The sequence below is a fragment of the Antechinus flavipes genome, chromosome 2 (genome assembly GCF_016432865.1).
Source record: "Antechinus flavipes isolate AdamAnt ecotype Samford, QLD, Australia chromosome 2, AdamAnt_v2, whole genome shotgun sequence".
Classification (NCBI taxonomy): domain Eukaryota; kingdom Metazoa; phylum Chordata; class Mammalia; order Dasyuromorphia; family Dasyuridae; genus Antechinus; species Antechinus flavipes.
In genome coordinates this window covers 458304323-458315323 of record NC_067399.1, presented here as the reverse complement: position 1 = coordinate 458315323, position 11001 = coordinate 458304323, and positions in this window count along the sequence as shown.

Here is an 11001-nt window from a genome sequence, read left to right as displayed (position 1 = left end):
AAATAAGAAAGCTATATCTTGCTAACCTTTTAAACATATTTCCATATATGTTATGTTGTACAAGAAAAAATAAGCCAAAAGGGAGGAAAGTATCAGGAGGAAAAAGCAAACACACAAACAAAAAAAAAAAATGGTAAAAATACTATGCTTCAATCCACATTAAATCTTCATAGTTGTCTCTCTGGATGTGGATGGCATTTTCCATGCCAAGACTACTGGAATTGTCTTGAATAACTGCATTGCTAATAAGAGCCAAGTCTGTCACAATTAATCATCATATAGTCTTGAGGTTATTGTATACAATGTTGTTTTGGTTCTGCTCTTTTCACTCAGCATCAATTCATGTAAATCTTTCTAGGATTTTCTGAAATCAGCCTGCTCATCATTTCTTATAGAATTAGATGAATATTTTCAAAAAATACAAACTGCCCAGATTAAAAGAAGAGGAAATAGGATCATAACTTTACCCTAGAAAAAGAAATTTAACAAGCCATAAATGAACTTCTTAAGGAAAAATCCCCAAGACTAGATAGTGCATTCTATCAAACATTTTTTAAAAGCTAAATCTAATACTATAAAAATTCTGAAAAAAATAATGAAGGAATCCAACCAAATTTATCTTATGACATTAATGATTTTGATATCTAAATCAGGGTGAGCAAAAAAATAGAACTGGAAAACGATAAGCAAATTTTCCCATAGAATATTGCAACAAAAATAGATAAAATGTTAGAAAGACAATACAGTAATATAGCACATAGATTATACATTATGACCTGGTGGGATTTACTCCAGTACTATAAGGATGAATTAATATTAGGAAAACAATATGCATGATTGACCACATCAATAGCATAAACAACAAAAACACATCATGTTAATAGATATAGAAAAGATTTATAACAAAATAAAATATCTTTCTATTCCTATTAAATGCTAGAAAAGTCATAAATAAAAGGATCCTTTTTAATAATGATAAGTAGTCTCCATCTAAAACCAAATGTCAGCATTATCTGCAATGAGGAAAAACTAGAAGCTTTCCAAATAAAATTGGGGGTGAAACAAAGATACCCAATATAGCCACTATTATTTAATGTTCTGTTAAAAATGCTACAGTAGTTAGACAAGAAAGTAAATTTAAGGAATTTAATAGGCAATAATGAAACAAAACTATCATTCTTTGCACCTAATATGACTATATATAGAGAATTATAAAGAATCAACTAAAAATACTTTAAATAACTAACATCTTCAGCAAAGTTGCAGGATATAAAATAAGACCACATAAATCATCAGCCTTTTTATATATTATCAATAAAGTCTAGCAGGAAGAGACAGAAAGAGAAATTACACATAAAATAACTGCAGATGATACAAAACATTTTAGAGTCGACCTTTCAAGGGAAAATCAGAAACTATAAAAACAAAATTGCCAAAGATTTTTCACACAAATAAAATCAAATATAAATATTTTGAGAAATATTAATTGTTCACATATATATTGAGCCAAAATAATAAAATAATAATTTTCAAAACATTAGTTTATTCAATATGTATATGCCAGTCAAACTACCAAAATCATATTATAAGATTAGAAAAAAAATAATAAAATTTTATCTACTACCAAAAAGTTAAAGAATATCACGAGAAACATTTTTTTTAAATGAAGAAAGATGACCTAGCAGTACCAGATCTTAAACTGTATTACAAAACAATAATTATTAAAATGATACCATACTAAGAACTAGAGTGTTGGATCAGTGGAAAAGATTAGGTACACAATATATAATAGTAAATGATCACAATAATCTAATGTTTGACAAACTCCCAATCTAAAATTTTAGGATAAGAAATCACTATATGACAAAAACTTCTGGGAAAACTGGCTGTCAGTTTTGACAAAAACTAGGTATAAAACAAACTCTAATACTAGTATAGAAAAAAAAAGGAAAAAATTGACAAATAAAAGTGATATCATAAATAAATTAATGAATCATGTAAGATCTATGAAAAAGGAAAATCTTTATGGCCAAATGACAGTGAGGATCATGGGAGGTAACATGAATAATTTTCATTACATGAAATTCCAAATGTTTGCCACAGACAAAACTGATGCATGCAAAATGAGAAGTAAAGCAGAAGATGGAGGCGGGGGGAACTTGTAGCAAGATTCTCTGATAAAAGTCTCATCACTCAAATATATAACGAATTGAGTCAATTTACATAAAAAGGAGTCAGTCCTCAAAATAGTAAATGATCAAAGAATATGAACAAGGAACTTTCAGAAGAAGAAATTGAAATTATCAATGATCATATGAAAAATGTGTTCTAGATCACTATTGATTGGACAAATGCTAATTAAAACAATTCTTAGGTACCACCTCACTCCTAACATATGATATAACAAAACAGAAATGGTAAATAATAAATGAGTATGGAAAATAGAAATACTAATATGCTGTTGTTTGAATTATGATCTGGTTCAATCAGTTTAGAGAACAGTTTTAAAATGTCCTGAAAAAGCTATAAAACATGTATGTACATTAAGAAAAATCTTTTTCCAGCTGAATGTATTTATTTTATTATTTTCTCAATAACATGTAAACAAAAAATTGCATTTTTTGATATTTTGAATTCTAAATTATTTCTCTCTTACTTTCCCTTATGCCTCTTGGAGAAAGGAATCAATTTGAAATATATTATACATGTTCAGTCATTCAAAATATTTCCATACTAACTATGATTCCAGAGGGAATAAAAAGTATGTTTCAATTTGTGTTAAGACTCCATTTACTTCTCTGAGGAGCATTTAATCTTTGGAATTGGAAATCTTTTGGAATCTTAGATCATTATGTTGCTGAAAATAACTAAGTCATTCACAGTTAATTGTTATACAATATTGCTGTTATTGTATACTATATTCTCCTGGTTCTGTTCATTTCTCTTTTCATTAGTTCATATAAGTATTCCCAAATGAATGCATCCTGCTTGTCATTTCTTATACCATATGAGTATTATATCAAAATCATATGCCATGATTTGTTCAGTTATTCCCCAATTGATGGGTATCCTCTCAAATTCCAATTGTTTGCCCAAACAAAAAGAGTTGCTATATTTTTGTACATGTAGGTCTTTTTTTCTTTTTCTTTGCTCTCTTTAGGATACATATCTAGTAGTAATATTTCTCTGTCAAAGGGTATTCACAGTTTTACAGTCAGTTGGACATAGTTCAAAACTGTACTTCAGAAAGTTTGGACTAATTCACAACTCTACCAATAATGCATTAGTGTCCTAATTTTTCCACATCCTCTCCAACATTTGTTATTTTTCTTTTCTGTCATATTCAACAGTGTGATAGGTATAGGTTGACATTATAGAGTTGTTTTAATTTTTATTTTTTTAATTAATAGTTATTTAGATTACAGATTATAAATAGTTTTGATCTCTTCTTCTGTTCATATCCTTAGACCACTTATCATTTGGGGAATGATTCAGAATCTTGTGAATTTTATCCATTTCTCTACATATTTAAGAAATATAGCCTTTATCTGAGAAAGTACTATAAAAAATTCCCCCAATTTTCTCACTTTACTTTAAACCTTGGCTGCATTTGTTTTGTTTATTCAAAATCTTTTGGCTTTATTGTAATCAAAATTATTCATTGTACATCATATAATGCTATTTCTTGCCTAGTCATAAGTTCTTCTCTTATTCACAAATCTGACTGGTAAAATTTTCAATGCTTCCCTAATTTCTTATGATATCACTATTTTTTAAAATCATTTACCCTTTTTGATGTTATCTTGGTATATAGTGTGAGATGGTGATTTTTGCCTAGTTTCTATCAAATTGCTTTCCAATTTTACCAGTCATTTTGTAAAATGCTTGTCTCAAAAGCTTGCATATTCGTATTTGTCAAACATTAGATTACTATGGTCACATGTATTAGGCACCTAATTTATTCCATTAATCTATCAGTCTACTTTTTTTTTAGCTAGTAGGATTATTTTGATAATTTTCTCTTTGTAATACAATTTGAGATCTGATACTTCTAAGTCATTTTCCTTCATTTTTTCATTGATTCCTCTGAATACTTGACCTTCTATTATTCTACATGAAATTTATTGTTATTTTTCTAATTCTATAAAATAATTCTTGATAGTTTGATTTGATATGGCATTGAATAAGTAAAATCAATTTAGGGATAATTATTATTTTTATTTTATTGGCTCAGCTTACCTGTGAGTAAATAATATTTCTCAAATTGTTGAGGTCTGTCTTTATTTGTGTGAATTGTGTTCATATAGCTCCTAGTATTCTACTGGCAAATAAAGTACCAAATATTTATATTGTCTGCAGTTATTTGAAGTGTAATTTTTTCTTTATATTTCTTCCTGTTGGAAAAGGTGTTGATATGTACAAAAATATGTATAGCAGCTCTTTTTTGTGGTGGCATAGATTCAGAAGCTTAGAGGATATCCATCAATTAAAAATTGCTAAATAAGTTGTAGTATATGATTATGATAGAATATTATTTTGAAGTGAGTAGGATAGGGAGAATATTATGTACAATAATAACAATATTGTGACAGTGATCAACTGAAAAACAGCTACTCTGGTGAAGACAATTATTAAAGAAATGCTCAAAAGATTCTTGAAGAAAAATGCTATCTATCTCCACAGAAAGAATTGATGGAGTCTGAATGCAGAAGAAAGTTTATTATTTTTTTTTGCTCTTTACCTTATATGGCTAAGATAAAGGCATATTTTAAAGATTTTCCATATTTAATTGATATATTGCTTATCTTCTAAGTAGTTGAAGGAAGAGCCTAATAGAGAGGGAAAAATGAAATTCAATTTTTTTTCAGAAACTAATTTTAAGCCAGATAATTATCTCTATAAATTCTTATTAACCTATACTTAAAATGACAACAAAAGGAAACTATAAGTTGAATTCAGCAAGACCTATAGTTGTGAGTTTAAAAAATGATTAAGTCAAAGGAAAACATTAGAGACCAAAAAAAAATAAAATATTTTTTTTAAAAATCAAAGTACCATTACACTTTTCAAAAGCAACTAATGAAAAAGCCCTCCTAATTTTCACAAATGGACAAATACTCAAAATACAAAATTGAAAAAGAATGATATCCTTAGGCAAACAGGAATATATTGTTTGAAAACAAAATAATCTACTTTGAGATCAAAAAAGATATGACCAGTTCCTCAATTTATTTAAATATTTGAAGACATATCTGTAAGCATCAGAAGAAAAAGTACAAACTCAATGAAAAAAGCCACTAAGACAATTGATGATTTCTTAAATCCCATAATTACATTAAAAAAAAAGACTGCATATACTGTAATTGCATGAGAACAAGGTAGGTAAAATTTCCTAACTATACTAGAAACCAAACATGTTTCTTTTTAAAATAAAAATGAATAATTTTATCAATATAATAGAATCAAGAACATCAAAATATATCTATATTTACTAACAAAAAAAGGCATTTTGCAGAAATTATAAATGTAAACAAACATGAAGGCAAAAGAGAATCAGAGCAAAAATGTGCTATCTAAAATTTTAAAGGAATTAAGTAAGAGACAAAAAGAAACATTACTTTTTTTCACCTTTAATATTTGAAATAGTTACAGAAGATAAAGCACAGTATCTCTAGACTAGAGCACTAAAAAAAAGTGTAGATAATATATCACAATATATTTATGACAAAATGTTTAAAATTTGTTAAACCTCCTATGAGAAAAAAAAATGTAGAATAATTCAAGAAAAAAAAATGTGCCAATTTGTTAATGAAAAGAAACCTGCTTGATGCAAAAAATATATAGTGTCATATACCAAGATAAGATCAAAATGGGTCCATGACCTAGGCATAAAGAACGAGATTATAAATAAATTAGAGGAACATAGGATAGTTTATCTCTCAGACTTGTGGAGGAGAAAGAAATTTGTGACCAAAGATGAACTAGAGACCATTACCGATCACAAAATAGAAAATTTTGATTATATCAAATTAAAAAGCCTTTGTACAAACAGAACAAATGCAAACAAGATTAGTAGGGAAGCAACAAACTGGGAAAACATCTTTACAATTAAAGGTTCTGATAAAGGCCTCATTTCCAAAATATATAGAGAACTGACTCAAATTTATAAAAAATCAAGCCATTCTCCAATTGATAAATGGTCAAAGGATATGAACAGACAATTTTCAGATGAAGAAATTGAAACTATTACCACTCATATGAAAGAGTGTTCCAAATCATTATTGATCAGAGAAATGCAAATTAAGACAACTCTGAGATACCACTACATACCTGTCAGATTGGCTAAGATGACAGGAAAAAATAATGATGAGTGTTGGAGGGGATGAGGGAAAACTGGGACACTAATGCATTGTTGGTGGAGTTGTGAACGAATCCAACCATTCTGGAGAGCAATCTGGAATTATGCCCAAAAAATTATCAAATTGTGCATACCCTTTGATCCAGCAGTGTTTCTATTGGGTTTATATCCCAAAGAAATACTAAAGAAGGGAAAGGGACCTGTATGTGCCAAAATGTTTGTAGCAGCCCTGTTTGTAGTGGCTAGAAACTGGAAAATGAATGGATGCCCATCAATTGGAGAATGGCTGGGTAAGTTGTGGTATATGAATGTTATGGAATATTATTGTTCTGTAAGAAATGACCAGCAGGATGAATACAGAGAGGACTGGCGAGACCCACATGAACTGATGCTAAGTGAAATGAGCAGAACCAGGAGATCATTATACACTTCGACAACGATATTGTATGAGGACATATTTTGATGGAAGTGGATTTCTTTGACAAAGAGACTTAACTGAGTTTCAATTGATAAGTGACAGACAGAAGCAGCTACACCCAAAGAAAGAATACTGGGAAACGAATGTGAACTATCTGCATTTTTGTTTTTCTTCCCGGGTTATTTATACCTTCTGAATCCAATTCTCCCTGTGCAACAAGAGAACTGTTCGGTTCTGCAAACATATATTGTATCTAGGATATACTGCAACATATCTAACATATATAGGACTGCTTGCCATCTAGGGGAGGGGGTGGAGGGAGGGAGGGGAAAAATCGGAACAGAAATGAGTGCAAGGGATAATGTTGTAAAAAAAAAAATTACCCTGACATGGATTCTGTCAATATAAAGTAATTATTAAATAAACATTAAAAAAATATATAGTGAATTGAAAGTCAGAAACTGTTCTAAAATATGTCATATAACTTTAAATTAAAAAAAAAACAATTTTGGGTTGCAATTATGCTATCTAATCAAGTAGAATTCAAATAAGAAAAAATTGGCAGAAACAAATAAGAATAATGCCTAATGGTAAATATAAAACATTTTGTCTAATTCTTCAATTATTCACAATTTCTATATGCCTAATACATCATAGTTAAATCATAAAAGAAAGATTTTCAGTTAAATGAGAATAGGCAATATGTAATGATAGTACATGATCACATATTCAAAAAATTATTGAATGGTCATTCTATTCATCCCACACACAAAAGGAATTCTTATTATAAACAAAATAAATACACATAAAAGGGCAGTTAGGTAGCACGGTAGATGAAGCACTAAATATGGAGTGAATGGGACCTGAGTTCAATTGCAGGCTCAGATTTTAACTGTATGATCTTAGGCAAGTCACTTACTCTGATTTCCTTCTAAGGTGGGAAAAATGATATGTATACACACAGAGACACAGACACAGATACAGACACACAGAGACACAGACACACACATATATACACAGAATCCCAACTATCAATATGAGTAGTGGTCAATCAATCTTTATTTGAAGACCTCTGAAAAAAGAAGAAATTCAGTATTTCTATTAACAGCAAATTCCACTGTAGATACTGCTAATTATTAAAGAATTTTCCTGACATAAAGCCTAATTTTACTTCTGCAAATTTTACCTAATGCTCTTAATTCTTTCTAAACTGAATAAGTAGAGTCCTTCTTCCACATTCTAAATTTCAAATTGTTAAACACATCTCTTCCAGCTTCTTTACACCAAACATTCCTCACTCTTTCAAATAATCCTTCCATGCCAAACACTGATTATCCTCTTTCTCCTTCTGGACACACTCCAGCTAATCAATGTTCTTAAACTTTACCACCAAGAACTAAACACACCTGATGAGGTTTAATGAGGGCAGATTTCAGAGGAAATTATTTTCCTATTCCTGAAAATTACATTCGTCTTGATGAAGCCCAAATCATTAGCTTTTTTTTTAAATTTCCACTACTGACTATGTGCAATCCACTAAAATTTCTAGATCTTTTTAAGACCATTTTCTACCAATGCTCCTCCCATCTTATATTTTAAATAGACTTTTTTTTTTGTACTTATATACAAGATTTTGCACTTATCTCTGTTGAATTTCATGTTGTTAGCTTATGCCTACTGTTCTAACCTAGATCGCTTTGGATCCTTATTGTCTTATCTACTGAGTTAGTTATCACTCCCAGCTTTCTGTCAAAGATCCAATACTATCACCAGAATGACAAATAAATAAGTTAAATTGATCTATCTCAGAGGAAGAAAGAAGACCAGCAAATACACACATACACAATCACACAGGTAGTCTGAATACCTTCAAAGTTTATTTCTGTCAATTTGTCCAAGTTCAAATAATCCTTGTTACATGAGTTAGTCATAAATATCTAAATATGGGGAATAATATTCCCTGTCCATGTTAAACCAATAAAATGTTGATTTTAAAATGAGTGAGGCAATGCCAAAAATAGATCATGAAAGCCCAATTTCATTGATGAACATAGATGAAAAATATTTAATAAAATATTATCTATTAGAATACACTATTATATTAAGAATATAATTTGCTATAATCAAGCAAGATTTATATCAAGTATGTAAAGCTGAATCAATATCAGAAAGCTTGGTAATAAAATATATAAGCCCAAAAAAACCAAAAAGTTCTTCTCAAATATATTAAAAACCTTTATCAAAATTCTACTTTTGTTCAGGATTTTTTAATAGCTATGTAAGAAGTAAATGTAGATATCCAACAAAGTAAAAAAAAATTAAAAAGTAAGATCCTTAAGTCAAGGTCCTACATTATGTACAATACAGAAATATTGGAAGCTTTCCTGCTAAAACCAAATGAAAAACAAATTTATCAGCTTTCAGAAATTTTATTTGACAGAATATGAAATACTTTAGTGATGATAATAAAACTAGAAAAAATATACTTGTGGGATAAACATGGAAAAGACACTATAAAATTTTTATTTTTAGATGACCAAATAGTCTCCTGTTTAGCCAACTAACCAAATCATGCCCACTAATCTGGGAAGCTCATGAAGGTCCTTATTTTCTCCTAAATCCTGGGCCTTATTTTGTCTTTTGACTATTGTACTTGGTAATCTCATAATCTCTTATGGTTTCATTATCATCTTTATGCAAATAATTTCCAGTTCTACTTATTCAGCCCTAACTTTTATGCTGCTTTCAATAGTATTGTCATTTTAACATATTAATTCAACCCATCCTGAAACAGCAACAATTCCAGATTGTTTAGATTATTCATTATTATGTTTATTATTATTTTGGAATTGTTCTATTGTTAGTTAAATTAAATCTTAAATGTTTAACAATTTTGGGGCAACTAGAAGGTGTGGTGGATAGAGCACTACTCCTGCAGTTTGAGGACCTGAATACAAATCAGGTCTTAGATACTTAACATTTCCCAGCTGTGTGACCCTGGGCAAGTCACTTAACCGCATGAACAATTTCATCTTTATTACCTGCTTAATACCTAGCAATGCACTTATCATAAATACTACATATATATTATTTTATTACTAATAAATCAGTGTGCAAATATGTTTGTGCATTATTCTTATATTTTATAATTTTGCTAGGCTTATTTATTATTTCTTTACTTTTTCTTTTTTGGCTAATGTAGTAGAATTTTATTTAACATCATCAATGATCATTTAGCATTTAAGCAATTACTATTGGGATTGGTCTCAGAAGAAAGTCATAGAAATTTAGGATGACCTAAATAACCTTTGGGATTGTTGATGTTTCTGGATGGATTGCATTAATACAATAAAATCATAATACAGAAGAAACTATAGTATGTGTTTAATATCATTTTTTCAACATACAAAATGGTTTCTTTATATAAGTAGAAAAAATCACAATCAACTTTATATGGAAAATAAGCAGACAGTAATACTAAAGGACACAGTAAGAAGAAAAGCTAATAAAGGCAGTCTTATACTCCCAGAACTTTAAATATGTTATGAAATTGCTAGTATTAATATATCTAGAACTTGATAAAAATGAAAATATGAATAAAATTTTATGGAAAAGGAATTGTGACCTCTATCTTATGCCATCTTACATTGAATTCCATCTGAATTTGAGACAATCATAAACAAAGTAACAATAACAGCAAACTAAATAAGATATAAGAAAATGGAATAAGATATTTATCTCAGATTTCAGAGAGGATTTAATATTTTTTTCAATTCAACAAATGGGGAAATTAAGAGCTAGCTTATAATATTTTTGAAAATATTCTATATATCTAAAAACCATATAACTGAAAAGAAAATAATAATAGTTAGGAAAGCATACATAACAAACATTATGGACTAAATATTAAAATATAATAGAATAGTTATATTTTTAAATTATAGTAATATAAAAATAAATCTCAGTAATAATTAAAATAAAATAAATTTGTGAGGAATTTTTTTAAAAAATCTTTTAATAGCTTCCAATCCACAACACAGGAATGTTCTAATGAGATAAACATATAATTTCAAAAGAAGAAATACAAATTGTTAATATTCATTTGCAAAAAATGCCCAGACATTACTATTCAAGGGTATATAAACCAGGATAACTTTGAGGTACCATATCACAACTATTAACTTGGCAAATAATCATAACAAAACAGTACTGCCACAACCATGGT